The sequence below is a fragment of the Procambarus clarkii genome, chromosome 29 (assembly GCF_040958095.1).
Source record: "Procambarus clarkii isolate CNS0578487 chromosome 29, FALCON_Pclarkii_2.0, whole genome shotgun sequence".
Classification (NCBI taxonomy): domain Eukaryota; kingdom Metazoa; phylum Arthropoda; class Malacostraca; order Decapoda; family Cambaridae; genus Procambarus; species Procambarus clarkii.
In genome coordinates, this window is record NC_091178.1 from 10,792,623 (window position 1) to 10,810,693 (window position 18,071).

An 18,071-nucleotide genomic window follows, 5' to 3' on the forward strand; every position below is an offset into this window, starting at 1 on the left:
AATAGCTATCTGCTCGAGCCGGCAGGAACAAACAGTAAACACACACACACACACAGTGTGTGTGTGTGTTTACTGTTGTTTTTTATTGTTTTGTGTGTGTGTGTACTCACCTATTTGTGCTTGCGGGGGTTGAGCTTTGGCTCTTTGGTCCCGCCTCTCAACTGGTGTACAGATTCCTGGGCCTACTAGGCTCTATCATATCTACACTTGAAACTGTGTATGGAGTCAGCCTCCACCACATACATGGTGGAGGCTGACTCCACCATGTACGATGCTCCTCGTTAACGTACACGCATACGTTTACGTTAACGAGGATATATAGACACCTTTATATGCGTCACGTTAAACGCATATAAAGGTGTCTATCTGGAGAGATAGATGATACCTTTATACCGATGTTTGTGGATGATGCAAAACTCATGACAAGAGTTACTACCATTGATGAGTTTAAAATGGTCCAGGAAGATGTGGGTGAACTATAGAACTGGTCTGACAAAATGAAACTAGAAATCAACTCCAGAACGAGGGCAGGATAACGAAGAACAAAGGAATACCACACAAATTTCAACACCCTAAAGTGACAGAGAAGAAGAATAAGGACCTGAGATACACCTTTGCCACCAGCTTGTCATTGGCGGTGCACATGAGCAGAATCACCTCACACACTTATGCTAAGCTGGTGTATATCAGAGCAGCCGTCAGGCATCTAAACATGGGTGCTTTTATTACACTGTACATCACCTCTGGGTAACAGAGGTGATTCGGGGGATCTGCTGCCTGGGTAACAGCTTCTCCCCCGAATCAACCTACCCTGGCTTTGCGCCCTGGTGAGGCCACTCCAGACCATCAGATTCACGAAAGCACTTACGCAAACACCTACGAACCTGTACATCTTTTCTCAATCTTTGGCGGCTTTGTTTACAATTATTAAACAGTTAATGAGCTCCGAAGCACCAGGAGGCTATTTAGAACAATAACAACAGTTGAATGGGAAGTTTTCATGATTGTAAACTGTTTAATAAATGTAACCAAAGCCGTCAAAAATTGAGGAAAGATGTACACGTTCGTAAGTACTTGCGTAAGTTCTTTCGTGAATCTGGCCCGTACGCCAGAGCGCAACTCCATAGTCTCCTGTGACTGATGGATGCCTACTACATCACCTCTGTGAGACCATTTAGAGAAGACGCAGCGACAATGTTTGGCCTTTTATACACTGCACTAAGCCACATATTAATATTATAACATCAGCGGAGTATGCAAAGCTGGAAAACAGAAGAACTATATTAAAAAAATATTAAAACACTGAGCATCACCTTCGTAAGACTAGAGATAAGTAGTATCAGCATGGAACCTTTCTCTAATTAAACGCAAGATAAAAACATTAGCGAGTACAGACAGAGGTTTACCATAAGGCTACTAAAAGAATTTAGAAGAATAGTCCAATGAACAAATCCACAAGGGCCGTTACGAGGATTCGAACCTGCGTCCGGGAGCATCCCAGACACTGCCTTAATCGACTGGTCTACGACAGGGTTAGCTCAGTCGATTAAGGCAGTGTCTGGGATGCTCCCGGACGCAGGTTCGAATCCTCGTCACGGCCCTTGTGGATTTGTTTATTTGATGCATCACGTTAGTGTGATCTCTGTGTGTAAGAATAGTCCAGAAGAACAAACTAAGAGAACTGAACTTTACATGTCTGTATATCAGATATGAATGTATATAAACTTTACATATCTGTAAATCTGAGAAAAGGCCATCTGATTACAGTATATATGAGACGCAGATACATAGACAAGGTGAATATAGGCAAACAGCTTAATACGGATGTAAGAGAACAAGATGCCACAGATGGAACGAAAGGTCACAGACGGAGCGAGAAGCCACAGATGGAAACTAGAATTTCTGAAGAGCCAGAGGGACGTCAAGGAGCATTTCTTCGGTATACGAGTCTGGATCATTGTATCAGATGATCGAAACTGAAAAGGCGTAGCCTAGTAGCTCAAGCTCGAAACCTGCAAGTACATCTAGGTGAGTTTGCACACGCACACATTCTCTTTTTCCCCTTGCTTGAGGGTCTCCGGCATCTGGTCCCACAATGATCTATATCTGTGTTTTTGTTGCTGCTGCTGTTTATGGCTGAACAAGCCGCCACTGTACCTGACACACTGCCACTGTGCCAGGCACACGGCTACTGTGCCTGACACACTGCCACTGTACCAGATACATGAAACAAAAGTACCCCACTTTTTTCGGTATATAAGCATTGAGAGTTTACTCTGGCCCTTAACAATGTTTGGGTCTAAATTATACTTGCTGGTTTGCCAGTGAGTACTAAAAGCACTATCTAAACAGGAGGATAGGTTGTTGGGATGGGCTGTTGGATGGGTTGTATGATAGTCTGTTGTTACAGACTATCATACCTATCGTGGAGTTGATGGCAATGTGAGTTCACCTGAATGAAAGCATGGACCCATGTACAATATATATATATATATATATATATATATATATATATATATATATATATATATATATATATATATATATATATATATATATATATGTAATGAGCAGAATCATCATGTTCTTTAATTCCGATGTTTGCGAGAGAAAACGGGAATTGTGATGGCACAAGCTCGTTTAGTCAGACTGGGAGAAATCTGCTTCCTAAAGAATATTCCCATACAAACATCCTCATACATATAAACTAAAAGATGCCTTCTGAAACAAATAAAAATACCTGCCGGTTCCTGTCTTTCTGGGTGATTTGACAATAAGAATCGAGCGTAGTTAGTATCGTAAACTTCGTTTTATATTATACTCGCTTTATATATATTATACTAGATTTATATATTATACTCGCTAGTAAAATATTCATTTCAGAAACAAAAAATATAGCTCCTATAATCATCAATTACAAATACAGAACACTGTATAAGGTATATTTTCATGATGATTTACTTCTCATTGATTGATTAGGTAAAAATTAATATTATTTATATAATTGTTATAATTATAATATGTAATAATTCCCATTGATTTGCTGCTATTATTATTATTATTATTATTATTATTATTATTATTATTATTATTATTATTGCTGTTATTACTGAAGGTGAAAGTAAGACCCAATATATGTGTAAGTGTATTAAAACCAAATTTTCGGATGCAACCTTCATCCTCCCTCAAGATGTTAACACCTAGAGAAAGGATGTAGGTTATATCAGAAAATTTGGTTTTGATACACTTATAATAAATTGTATCTTTCCTTCATCTTCATTCAAGCACAATCAAGCATTGTAGTAAGTGTCCCCACTGGTATTATTATCAACAATATTATTATTAATAGTAGCCGTGTTAGCATCATTGTACTAATTATAAATAGTATTTGTTACTGCATAGTGAAGCAGGAAAGGTAATTACTACATCCCTGGAAGAAGCAGACAAGACTATCAGGGGTCTCTGGAAAAGTTGCATCTAGCAATGAAGTTGCCAGTAATTTGTGTCAATCGCCAAATTAGTTTTAACTGTAATGTATATTTGATACAGTTTCGTGATAATAGGCTCTGAGACCCTTGGCGCCTGTGGTAAATGTACATTTAAGTTCCTAAAGGAGGTGGGTGAGGCACTCAATAGGCAAACTAGAGACTCAAGACCGGCCAGTTTCCTGTTCCAGCGCCTCAGTGTCGCGATCCAGAGAGGAAATGATTGCTGTATCTTAGGCACGCACCCCCACCTCCTAAGAGCTGGATGAGGTCTTCGAACAGTGATTGTTATATGTGTGTGTGTATATATATATATATATATATATATATATATATATATATATATATATATATATATATATATATATATATATACACATATATATATATATACATATATATATATATATATATATATATATATATATATATATATATATATATATATATATATATATATATATATATATATAATATTTGGTTTACACTACACTGAAAGCTATCGATGGGAGCAACGTGCCTTGCTTTCAACTGTGGTCTCAAATCACTGAAAATTAATGTTTCACGGAATGTGTTGAGCTGTTTTGTAATCTAAACCTATTATTTTTCAAGGGAACTAAATCTACACTTTAGGCTAACCGTACTTTTAAAACAAAAACAACAAATTCACAGAGTTGCCGTTGATCCTTGAAAGTACGAGTCGTACCCGAGTCGTACTCCGGGTAACGCTTCCCTTAATAACGTCACTTAAGCCTATTAAGGTTGTGGTGCTGTGCTCACGTAAGCGCTTGAAACTACACAACAGCTTTTATTTTGTTAAATAACAATCTGAATTACGATCCACGCCTGCCACCACTTATCCTGGGAGGTATGCGTGGATCGTAACACAAAGACCCCATTACATCCATTTCTACAGCTGTATATATCATGAAACTCAACACAAACTCCTCGACGGGAGGGGAGTTAGCACAGAGCAAAGGTCAGCAGCCTGCGGTATAGTCATTAGCACCCTCACCCGCTCGTCCATAAGTCCCGAGTTCGAACCCTGGACAGGGTGAGACGACTGGGGGGGGGGGGATAGTTCCTTCACTGTACGCTCCGATGCATTCATCAGTAATTGACGAATAGCGTTCAATTAAACAACTGCCAATGAATAACTTAACGAGTTACATAACCTGGCCTAATAAACCCCAACTTGCCAGAATCTGGGTAGGGTTACCCCACACATCACTGTAGGTAAGACCCCTGAGTAAGTCTCCTGGGTAAGATCCCTGGGTAAGTGTACTTGTGCCGAGGTGTGAGCAAGTGTACCAGTGTACCAGGCAGCAGACCCCACACCCAACGTGACCTACCTTGACACACATGGTGCTGGTGTTCACAGTTTAACACTTCGCTGAATACAGTTTCAAATGTATCTTTCATTAAATAATTCCTTGTATTTTGGGTCTTTTTTTGCGAAACTTGATTTGAGTGTTGTCTATTGGATTAAATTCGATTTGAAAAGAAAAAATGTCACAATAGCGCTAGCCTTGTTTTTATTTCATTATATTTTTAGGTTTCACTGTTATTGTCTAATAACGTATCAAAGCGGGTGGCACAGCGATAGATGGTGGGGGCGATGCGTCGTGGTAGGGGGGGGGGGAGGCGACGTGTCGTATGGAAGGCGACGTGTCGTAATGAGGGCGACGTGTAGTGATGTGGGCTTCGGCGTCGTGGAGGGGTAACGCGTTGTGGGACGGTTACGACGACTCGTCGTGGCGGGAGATGGTGGGGCCGACAGCGTCGTAGTGGGACAGTGGAGACGACTGGTCGTGGTGCGAGACAGTGGACAAGACGCGTCGTAGTGGGGGGGGGACGGTGGAGACGACTGGTCGTGGTACGAGACAGTGGACGAGACAACTGGTCGTGGTGGGAGACAGTGGACAAGACGCGTCGTGGTGTGGGGGACGGTGGAGACGACTGGTCGTGGTCGGGGACGGTGGACGTCACGCGGTGCTCTGGTGGGAACTGCTGCCGCTTCTCGCGCCTTATGGCTGGAAACTGGCTAGTGGGGCCACGCTCACAAGCCGGAAACACTGGCACAAGGTTTATAGTCGCGCCTCACACCCCGTGTCTTGCGGTTTATGGAGTTTCTCTCTGATACCTTTTAAATGTGAATGATTCCCCTTATGGCAACGTCCTCAGGACTATTCAAATCCCTGTTTTAATTTGTATATTCTCCCTTATAAGGAGGTATTCTTACTATTTGGTGGCATAATTACTTTACCAGGCTCTTCAACTTACGATGCTGGCCAGTAAAATAATGATTACTTACTGAGTGCCTGTGACATTGAAAGACAGGGGATACAAGTCCTAAACTAAGGAACATATACTATCCGAATATGGAGAAAGGTTAGATATATTACCAAACAAAAAGTAGGCTATTTTTGCAGTTGTTTTTTTTATGAAGTTGGATTGTCCGTCAAACAATATAGCACAAAACATAACCATTTTTCACCCACCATCAAGAAAGTGTATATAGCGAAAGGGAAGCTTATGCACAAAAAATGGACTGCTCCACATAAATAAGTTCACATTTTGTACTATTTAATATTTGGAAGGAAAAACGAAATCATTAATTCAACCAATCCTAGGCCTAACCTAGCGTATTTTAAGCCTCATACAGTTCATATAAACACTTTATTATTGTTAGGATACTATTATTGCTAGGATAAATTTGGTTAGGTTATGAGATAGCTGGATTGTTTCAAGCGTATGTTAAACATAAGTATGAATGAGATAAACTGGAAGTTTTGGATTGTTGTTGCTGTTGTTTTAAATTCAGCAACTCTGAACAAAAAGTTCCACGGACTTACCTGGCACAGGAGCGGGACTGTAACTTCCCAAGTTTTGGAACAACTTAGACCTAATTGTTGAATTCTACAAAAACAACTTCTTTGTAATCAAATAACTCACTAATATAGTTTGTATAAAGTGATTAAGGAGAATCATTCCTCAATACTTTACAAGGCTAAATCGTGCTTGTGAAAGTTAACAACTAAAATTTTCACTAAGAATTATTGACATTACAAGAGACATCCCCTTAATTCATGGAACTATGATGGATCCTATGTGTAAGCAGCCCGTCGTCTCGAGAGTTCCCAACGTCACTAAACTGATGTACTAAATTGCCAAAACCTAACCTAACTAAAGATCCACGAATAGACAACGGAACATCACGTCAATTTTGCGAACCACTATGATTTTCAGTATATCAGTAGTCTCTTATGAGGAATTATATTTATGGGCTATTCATCCCCGTGCCACCTCTTGGGTGCCTTAATCTTCATGAATCAATCAGGAACTATATCAAAGGCCTTTTGGTGTGTGTGTGTGTGTGTAGTAGTTTGTGTTTACTAGTTGTGTTTTGCGGGGGTTGAGCTTTTGCTCTTTCGGCCCGCCTCTCAACTGTCAATCAACTGTTTTACTAACTTTTTTTTTTTCTTCCCACACCACACACACACACACCCCAGGAAGCAGCCCGTGACAGCTGACTAACACCCAGGTACCTATTTACTGCTAGGTAACAGGGGCACTTAGAGTGAAAGAAACTTTACCCATTTGTTTCTGCCTCGTGCGGGAATCGAACCCGCGCCACAGAATTACGAGTCCTGCGCGCTATCCACCAGGCTACGAGGCCCCGTGTGTGTGTGTGTGTACTCACCTAGTTGTACTCACCTAGTTGTGTTTGCGGGGGTTGAGCTCTGGCTCTTTGGTCCCGCCTCTCAACCGTCAATCAACAGGTGTACAGATTCCTGAGCCTATCGGGCTCTGTCATATCTACACTTGAAACTGTGTATGGAGTCAGCCTCCACCACATCACCCCCTAATGCATTCCATTTGTCAACCACTCTGACACTAAAAAAGTTCTTTCTAATATCTCTGTGGCTCATTTGGGCACTCAGTTTCCACCTGTGTCCCCTTGTGCGTGTTCCCCTTGTGTTAAATAGACTGTCTTTATCTACCCTATCAATCCCCTTCAGAATCTTGAATGTGGTGATCATGTCCCCCCTAACTCTTCTGTCTTCCAGCGAAGTGAGGTTTAATTCCCGTAGTCTCTCCTCGTAGCTCATACCTCTCAGCTCGGGTACTAGTCTGGTGGCAAACCTTTGAACCTTTTCCAGTTTAGTCTTATCCTTGACTAGATATGGACTCCATGCTGGGGCTGCATACTCCAGGATTGGCCTGACATATGTGGTATACAAAGTTCTGAATGATTCTTTACACAAGTTTCTGAATGCCGTTCGTATGTTGGCCAGCCTGGCATATGCCGCTGATGTTATCCGCTTGATATGTGCTGCAGGAGACAGGTCTGGCGTGATATCAACCCCCAAGTCTTTTTCCTTCTCTGACTCCTGAAGAATTTCCTCTCCCAGATGATACCTTGTATCTGGCCTCCTGCTCCCTACACCTATCTTCATTACATTACATTTGGTTGGGTTAAACTCTAACAACCATTTGTTCGACCATTCCTTCAGCTTGTCTAGGTCTTCTTGAAGCCTCAAACAGTCCTCTTCTGTTTTAATCCTTCTCATAATGTGTGTGTGTGTGTGTGTGTGTGTGTGTGTGTGTGTGTGTGTGTGTGTGTGTGTGTGTGTGTGTGTGTGTGTGTGTGTGTGTGTGTGTGTGTGTGTGTGTGTCCGTCCTCGGAGATATTTGTGGTTTACAATAATAACCGTTCGCAGTGACAACCTTCCCATTCCCACCAAGGTGACCACCTCGGGCCATCTTCATCACTGATGACCACTTATGAGTTAGAATGTCAAGAAGCCTCATCCCTCACTCTTCCCACTCCGTCCTCTCATTCACTCTGCATTTCCTCCGCAAGAGTAAGGGTGCATAACTCAGCATCCCGTCATGTGACGCGAAACTGCACGAAATTGCACGAAAAACATATACTACGTTCCTCATTCCCCATTCAAGTTGCAGCCGCCGTGACTCAGTGATACTCTTCGACCTAGTTCTTCCATCCAGGCGTTTTGTTTTGCTTCTCGACCATAATATGTTGTTTGTTTTATTTAATATATACTTGAACCTATTCTGACAAAAAAAATCAATATATATTAGGACTATGTTTTCACCTCGTAATATGTTAGCACCTATTTTAACCTATCATGGTATTATGCTAGCAAAATTCCTGGCAATATGTTAATAATTCCTTCCATTGTTAACAATTCCTGCCACTAACTGACAAATTCGGGCACTTTGTTAACAATTCGTGGCACTATATTAAGTATTTGTTTAGGGATTGTTAGTTTTAAATGACAGATATTTTTGAGCGTTAGACCATAAGTTGCTTTAAGTACTATTCTTTTTGGAGGAATGGTTGTTCATTTTACAAGTATAAATAATACTATTATTAGTACTTGTGCTAGCCTAACACCACACATCACTAGCAGGGATGAGTATGAGAAATGAATAAAAGTAACCACCACTACTAGCACCCTCGACTACCAGCCCTTATGACATCACACCAACCTCGGCTTCCATACCACTCGTTCACCAATTTATATTTGAGCGTTTTTAGCCTATAAGTGGTAACCCAGTTAAAATATTGAGCCCAGGGGCGCGGGTGGAAGGAGGCGAGGGCCGCCATAATCGTGCACTCACTGTCCGGGGAGAGAGTGTGAGAGCCCAAGGTGACACCGCATTCAACGTTCAAATGTATAACTTGTAAATGTGAGAAACGAATACATTAGTTTATAAGTAATACATATACAAAAACTAAGTAAAAATAATAAATCAAAGCAAAATTTGGCCAACAAAATACGATAGCAAAAATAATAATAATAATAATAATAATGAGAAATCAATTGGAGCAATGAGGTGATTGGAACCAGCGATCAGGGTAGTTTACCTACACCAGAGGCCTGCATGAAGCCTGATGGGGGTTATATGTAACATTTGGACTGGCTTCAGTTGATGTTGCCAGACTTCCTGTGGAATCCCCAGGATGTATACCTTAAACCATGTCGCGGCTGGGAGTACCCTGGTCGCTGGTTCGAGTCAAATAATAATGACCATCATAAACATATTGAAGAAATGTAGGCTTTCGTATAAAAAAAGAATGAAGAAATCACTTAAAGATATAAACAATCACCGAATAACTAAATCTCTAGAGGACAATTCATATTGTCTAACTAGTTTATGGTCTGATCTGAACAGAATTTAAATATTTATATACAACTACTTGCATAACAATTACAAATGAATGCACATCCACAGCAATAACAATATATTTGATCTAAAATATTTAATTAATATATATATCCAGAGGCTTATTACAACACTAAGAAAATGTATGAAACGATATGCTACATCTATCTTACATCCTCCATCGATATATTAGTTCACGTTGCGCGGGAGAACAAGCATCAACTGTAAACTATGTGAACAAAAGCTAAGACATACTCTCCAACACTATATCTGTGATTGATTTGTTATTAATAATTTCAGACCAAATTTCAGAACAATCACCAGCTTTCCTGTAGCATGTGTTGAAAGCCGAATTTGGTTTCTGTGTCAATTATCCAACAACTTCAGCCTACAGTTTAGACCTATTGTCTTATGTATGACCCTCTGTCCTGCGTGACAGTGAATACCAGCATTATCCTCATTTTAATAAGACTATCAAAATCCTCAGATTAGGCAAAATTGTAATTAATTTTGTCAATAAAGATGTTAATAATAATAAACAACTTTGCTAGCATCATTTCCCAATATAGTTTTAAAATGGCTTGCCCAATATTCCCATAAAATTTGACAAAACTCGTTTTGGGAAAAGGGACACGCCCTTACCCTTGTTTTGGATTCATTAAAAAACATTCTTAGTCTTGTGTATACAAGTATCTCCAAAAATGTAATAATTTACTCCTGCTACCAAACCAATATCAACAAAATTCGTCCATCAATTTCCAAGTTATTTGAAAATAACTTGCCCGTATATGATAATAATCATATACGTATATGATAATCTGGCCGTATATGATAATAATCATATACGGGCAGACAGACAATAATAGGTGAACTCATGATTTGTATAACAGACAGACAATAACAGTCAGAATTTGAAAGAAGATATAGATGTCGAGAAGGGATGATGGCATTAGGTTTACCTGGAGGTGAGGGGACACATTCACAGCTCCGCTAATTCTTTCTTCAATTTCTTTATTATTCACTCCATACCCATCCCGTGGGCGGTGGTGTAAAGGATTACAGAGGCACATAATCGGTTCAGGAGCTGAACCCTCTAGTTCGTTTAGCTAAGCAAATAACAATCTTTTGACGCTAGTTACAAAATTATTAATGTTATATATACATGTACACATACATACGTATACATATATACATATTTAATCACAGAGGTGTGTAGTTGTGAATATTATATATATATATATATATATATATATATATATATATATATATATATATATATATTTATATATATATATATATATATATATATATATATATATATATATATATATATATATATATATATATATATACTTGCATGAACTCACAAGGAATTTAACAAACAGACCACTTCCCCATATGAAAGAATCTCAGAGAGAGAAGAATATATATATAGAGAGATAAGTATGCCCTTGAGCAAGACGTCACTCACCGTAGGCACAAATAGATAGGATAAAAACATGCGCACACACACACACAAAGGTGAAAAGGTACGCCGCCTCGTAGTTTACTGCTGGGTGGTATTGAAACCATTACTACAGCTCTACATTATTGGGATAAAGTGGATGGGGCGTTGGTGTGAGGCAGTGTGGGTGGTGTGGGCGGCGCGGTCAGTGGCCGTGACCGCCTCCACAACACTAGGCTGTGCCCTCTGCGGCAGTGCTCTACTCCCATCAAGGCCGCCATTCACACACTTCCACAAACTTCTCCCAAACAACTGTCAGTCCCATCCTCAAATACAAGTCAATACTTATCAACAAAACTTTGACAGATATGTAGCTATATAGTGGTCACCGCCCCAACAGTACACTGTCTGCAGGTATATAGGGGTCATGACCTTCACAGTACACTGTCTGCAGGTATATAGGGGTCATGACCTTCACAGTACACTGTCTGCAGGTATATAGGGGTCATGACCTTCACAGTACACTGTCTGCAGGTATATAGGGGTCATGACCTTCACAGTACACTGTCTGCAGGTATATGACTCGACCACTCGACACTTGACATCACTAAGATGAATGTTCTCCAATGTTTAATTCGCAAAGTAATTTGAATTAAGAAAATTTCTTAATATCACGCTAACTACAGCAATGAATATGAAATTGGGACTATAATTTTTTCGTAATAATCATACTATTGCTTGACCTTTTTGTTAAATATTGACACACACACACACACACACACACACACACACACACACACACACACACAACAAACCCTCGGGGGCCTCGTAGCCTGGTGGATAGCGCGCAGGACTCGTAATTCTGTGGCGCGGGTTCGATTCCCGCACGAGGCAGAAACAAATGGGCAAAGTTTCTTTCACCCTGAATGCCCCTGTTACCTAGCAGTAAATAGGTACCTGGGAGTTAGTCAGCTGTCACGGGCTGCTTCCTGGTGTGTGTGTGTGTGTGGTGTGGGAAAAAAAAAAAAAGTAGTTAGTAAACAGTTGATTGACAGTTGAGAGGCGGGCCGAAAGAGCAAAGCTCAACCCCCGCAAAAAACACAACTAGTAAACACACACACACACACACACACACACACACACACACACACACACACACACACACACACACACACACACACACACACACACACACACCAGGAAGCAGCCCGTGACATCTGACTAACTCCCAGGTACCTATTTACTGCTAGGTAACAGGGGCATTCAGAGTGAAGGAAACTTTGCCCATTTGGTTCTGCCTGATGCGGGAATCGAACCCGCGCCACAGAATTACGAGTCATGCGCGCTATTCATCAGGCCCCCTGTATGTGTGTGTGTGTGTGTGTTAGAGAGAAATTTATGTAGTAGATATAAAAGAAGAGGAAACATAGATTGGTTAGAAAGGCGGGGTCCAAGAGCTAATAGCTCGATTCTGCACATACAAATAGTAAATACACTAGTACCTGAGCTAAGGGGTATGAACTACGAGGAAAGACTACTCGAATTAAACCTCAGGTCACAAGAAGACACAGGAGTTACGGGAGACATGATTACCATATACAAAATTCTCAGGGGAATTGATCGGGTAGACCGATTATTTAACACAGGTGGTACTCGTACAAGGAAACACAGGTGGAAACTACCCAAATGACCCACAAAGTATTTTAATTTCTGTATCTATATGAATAATTCAGTGAAGAGAACATGAGAGGTGTGGACCATTGTGGCCACAGGAGAACATTCACTCCTTGGTGGGTGTAATTGTTAGACGCGTGCTCCTCTCTACATAGAGCCACGTGGTGAGCAGTACCAAGTACATTTAATTAACTTGTCGAGTTAATAGTGAGGGAAGCTGTGGCTTGGTTTGTAAGTAACCCCCACGTTGTGCAGAGCTGAGATCATCGACGCTACTTTAAATTCACGGAAACCTAGCATCATACTCCGGTAATTTTCCCTCCTACTGTGATACCAAGACTGCAAGCAGTGGAGATGAGATTATCACAGTGTTGAAGCCATCTGCAGTCACAAGCGACGATGAAGAGTGTGTAATTGGAAAAGTATGTATGTGCGCCGGTGTTTAATGTAAGTATTTACAATTTTATTTTGGCAACATTTGCCTCACATTCGTGGCACAACCATGTGATCAGTTAGACTAAAGTGCATAGTATTCGCAGAGTCTGGAGGGACTCCTAACTCTAGGTTAGTGTGTCCAGTTTGAGTGAAGGTTCTCCAGAGTGCCTCTAAGTGTAGAGTGCATGTGTGTACCTGCTTGATGGGGTTCTGGGAGTTCTTCTACTCCCCAAACCCGGCCCGAGACTTGATGTGATTATTTCCAACAAATGTAAACTAATGTAAAATTAATTCCCTGGGCATACTATTGGAACTCCTGCGAACCCACTGAATCTTGGCAGTGACATGTAGTGAATCGGGGCCATATAATTAGAGTGTTAAGATTAGGGCACCTTACGAGGCTTAAGTACTGCGAGGCGAGTACTGTTTTATAGCTTTGTGTGTGACGCTTCATAAAGTAATCCCCCAAACCACGTACGTAGGATTAAAGGTAATAAATTACTTACTTTAATCTTCATGTGCTTGTATCAGTGTCCCTTTCTCCCTCATATAAAATCAGTTGTCCTCATTGAAGGGAACCATATTCATGTTAGCCCTACGTCATATAAATATTGATGGAACCGAGTACTCTAATTCCTTGCCTAACAGGTTGAGTTAGACTAAGCTAGTATTCCGGCAAAATCCACTTGAACTCTGTTTGTTGCGCTAAGCTATTTTACCCTGTTGATTGTCACTGCGAGGAGCCTGCCATATTGCATTCCCGAGAATTCAAACAGGAGGGGTCCAAGAAAAGTAATTTCGGGCATTCACACTCTTACTTAATATTATAAACGTTGCATGTGTCGGCGAGGTCATTAATTTTATGTATTCATTAATGCATGATTAATGGACTTATTAATTAATAGCCTCGTTAGCTCTTTTCAACCTTAAAAGACTTGAACTTCTAAGTGGACTTGAACAGGATGCCTGTTGCTAGAGGCTTTGTAATATGTAATATTATGTACTAAGCAATGTAATATACAATTTCATTGGGTAAAATCAGTGACGCCCTTACGGTTACTACGGTATCACTGACCAGCTGCGCCTGTACCCTTTACGGTATGCCTAAACACCACGCCCAGTTTCATCAATGAACTGAAGATGTCAAGAGAGACGAGCACCAGAAAAAAAGACAGGTCGACGTTCCTAGCCTCCGCCCAGGTGCTAGGCTCTCCATGCCAGCACCAGCTGGAGCCTCCGCCCAGGTGCTAGGCTCCCCATGCCAGCACCAGCTGGAGCCTCCGCCCAGGTGCTAGGCTCCCCATGCCAGCACCAGCTGGAGCCTCCGCCCAGGTGCTAGGCTCCCCATGATAACAGCAGCTAGAGCCCCCGCCCAGGTGCTAGGCTCCCCATGATAACAGCAGCTGGCGCCTCCGCCCAGGTGCTAGGCTCCCCATGCCAGCACCAGCTGGAGCCCCCGCCCAGGTGCTAGGCTCCCCATGATAACAGCAGCTAGAGCCCCCGCCCAGGTGCTAGGCTCCCCGTGATAACAGCAGCTGGCGCCTCCGCCCAGGTGCTAGGCTCCCCATGATAACAGCAGCTGGCGCCTCCGCCCAGGTGCTACGCTCCCCATGATAACAGCAGCTGGCGCCTCCGCCCAGGTGCTACGCTCCCCATGATAACAGCAGCTGGAGCCTCCGCCCAGGTGCTAGGCTCCCCATGATAACAGCAGCTGGAGCCCCCGCCCAGGTGCTAGGCTCCCCATGATAACAGCAGCTGGCGCCTCCGCCCAGGTGCTACGCTCCCCATGATAACAGCAGCTGGCGCCTCCGCCCAGGTGCTAGGCTCCCCATGATAACAGCAGCTGGCGCCTCCGCCCAGGTGCTACGCTCCCCATGATAACAGCAGCTGGAGCCTCCGCCCAGGTGCTAGGCTCCCCATGATAACACCTGCTGGAGCCTCCGCCCAGGTACTAGGCTCCCCATGATAACAGCAGCTGGAGCCTCCGCCCAGGTGCTAGGCTCCCAATGATAACAGCAGCTACGCTGCGGGAGGGAGGGAATGATCAGGGGAAAGTGCCAAGCCATTACGACTAGATAGCAATTAGAAGGGATCAGGATAAGGATTTGGGATGAGACGGGAGGAAGGAATGGTGCCCAACCACTGTGACGGTCGAGGATTGACCGCCGACCTGCAGGAAGCCAGACAGTCGCTCTCACGACCAGCCCCAAGTGGTTGGGCCTAGTCTATGGGATTGGAACTCTCGATATCATCAACAATTAAATATTAACGTACCATTATATATAATTTGTTAGTTCAAAATTTGTATCATAAAATTTCCTCCGTGTCAATTATTTTCAGTTAATGTAACAACTTCCCGAACTCCATTGTGAGAGGCCGTCCATATTAACACGGTCCATTCATCTACGTTTTACGCTTAGACAAACTACGTTAAAATTCCTCAGTGGCTTGAACGCTCCACAATGATTTAGTTTAGTTATCGTTCGTCTGGGAGAATATCCCCCTCCCCCCCCCCTAACACCCCAACCCCACGTTCTCAGCCAGAAGTATTTGTTAAGGGCAGACTTGTTCTCCTTGGCCATGTAGAGTGGCTTGGGTGGAGATCGGTGGTGGTAAGTGGGAGGGACTAAGTCTTTCCTTAAATAATATTATATTTAAAGAAAGGGCGCCAAACGTCTTGTCCTGCAAGAGGATCGAACCCGGGACTTTTCGACTGAGTCAAATGTGGTACAGGGAAGGTATTTTCAAGGCAAAACTATATGGATGGAAGTGAAATGAATAAGATATGTCATTGCAATCATTTTTGGTGAGGATTGCCTGAAGTTGATTGGAAAATCAAAGACATTTAACTTTCTCTCTGGGAGTCCTTTGAGGATTAAAAAGTGGAGATGATCCCCAAAAGATTGGGAACTAGTGGACTACACAGGGAACCTCACCTTTCCATTTATTGTTCACGGGGAAGAACAATATTTTATTGTTCATTTATTGTTCACCCTTCCTGTTATCATTTAAGGGGGGACCTCACCCTTCCTTTTATCGTTTAAGGGGAACTTCACCCTTCTCCCCATCCTTTACAAATTACCTCACCCCTGCGAGTTATCGTACACAGCGAACTTTGTCTTCCCTTTATCGTTTGCTTGAAACCGCATCCTCCCTTTCATCGTCTGCTGTAAAATCCGCTCTTCCCTTAATCTTTTTACTGCATTATTAAATCACGATTTTTCCTGGTACCTCGTCACAGTAAACAAAACAACCAAACATTAAGGCAAATTAATTTGTTTAAAATACTCCACATATTTTCCTAGTGCGGGTGATATATTCACTATGAACGCGATTATAAACAGCAGGTATATAATTACATGGACGCAGGAGGCAGCCTCTTCCACCAATCACTGAACTGGACGAGTCAGGCTCATTCATGCGGACAAAAAAAAATTGCATTCGTATATGATTTTATACACAATGAATATAGTATATAAAGAACATTCAACATTACCTATGATATATAATACACCTAAGACAATAATATTATATAACCTATATCAATTACACTCACAGACTTGCAGCTTTCAAATTATTTAAGGACGGAAAACAGTAGGAGAGAGATTTTGTTGTGAGCCCGAACACCAGCGCTGTCTCCACGTGACCTTGAGGCTCGCTGTTCATCCTCTGCATGCACACCTTACACCTACTCCACTCTCGACGGGCTCACCATAGCCCGTGCTACTTGGAACTTTTTTGCTCAAAGTAGCGAATCTTAAACAACAACAACATACTCCACTCATCTCTAGCATTATCAGGCGTTGATAAGTCATTATCAGGCGTTGATAAATGTATCAATAGTCGAAGTGTTTCAAGAATTTTACAGGAAACAAGAAGTTGAGAGGACAGTGTGCAGGGGCAGTAAGTACGACTGCCGCCGGCCAGGGGAACACAAGCAAGGAAAGAGCAAGCATTCCAGTCATGCTTTCATGCTCACTTACACCAACAATTTAACTGCTACAAAGATCTGTTTTTGATTATTTCCTGAGGAATGATGTTTATATCTAAAATGTATATACCCACACGTGTGAGGGGTATATATATATATATATATATATATATATATATATATATATATATATATATATATATATATATATATATATATATATATATATATATATATATATATATTATATATATATATATATATATATATTATATATATATATATATTATATATATATATATTATATATATATATATATATTATATATTATATATATATATATATATATATATATATATATATATTATATATATATATATTATATATATATATATATATATATTATATATATATATATATATATATATATATATATATATTATATATATATATATATATTATATATATATATATATATTATATATATATATATATTATATATATATATATATATATATATATATATATTATATATATATATATATATATATATATTATATATATATATATATTATATATATATATATATATATTATATATATATATATATATATATATATATATATATATATATATATATATATATATATATATATAATCACACATGGGGATTACGAGTTTCATAGGCCTGTCTGGGTTGGACCCAATGGCACTCTTTAAGAAATAGCGGCATCTATAACGACCCTCTGCTATTTTTATTCAATATGAAATCTGGAACTTTTCCCATAGTTTTTATCAGCTTTTTGTGCTTGACAATATTAAATATTTTGAGAGAGAGGAAAGAGTGGGGGGAAAAAGGTGGAAAGAGGCAAAAGTGAGAGAGGATAGAAGGGAGAAAGGAAGGGGG

At 40.8% G+C, this 18,071-nt stretch overlaps 1 protein-coding gene across 11 annotated transcripts in view; it reads right to left on the reverse strand.

Moving 5' to 3' along the window:
- The window catches only part of LOC123765045 (uncharacterized), a 59,038-nt gene that overhangs the window by 39,386 nt on the left and 1,581 nt on the right, over positions 1 to 18,071 (reverse strand). Inside the window, exon 1 of one of the 11 annotated variants that reach the window (XR_011229969.1) lies at positions 4,838 to 5,526. The exons of 7 other annotated variants lie outside the window; for them this stretch is intronic. The gene's annotated coding sequence lies outside the window, so the exon portion shown is untranslated. Of the gene's footprint in view, positions 1 to 4,837; positions 5,527 to 18,071 lie in introns of those variants that run through there. 3 more of the 11 variants (XR_011229965.1, XR_011229964.1, XR_011229974.1) reach the window with 3 other exon arrangements.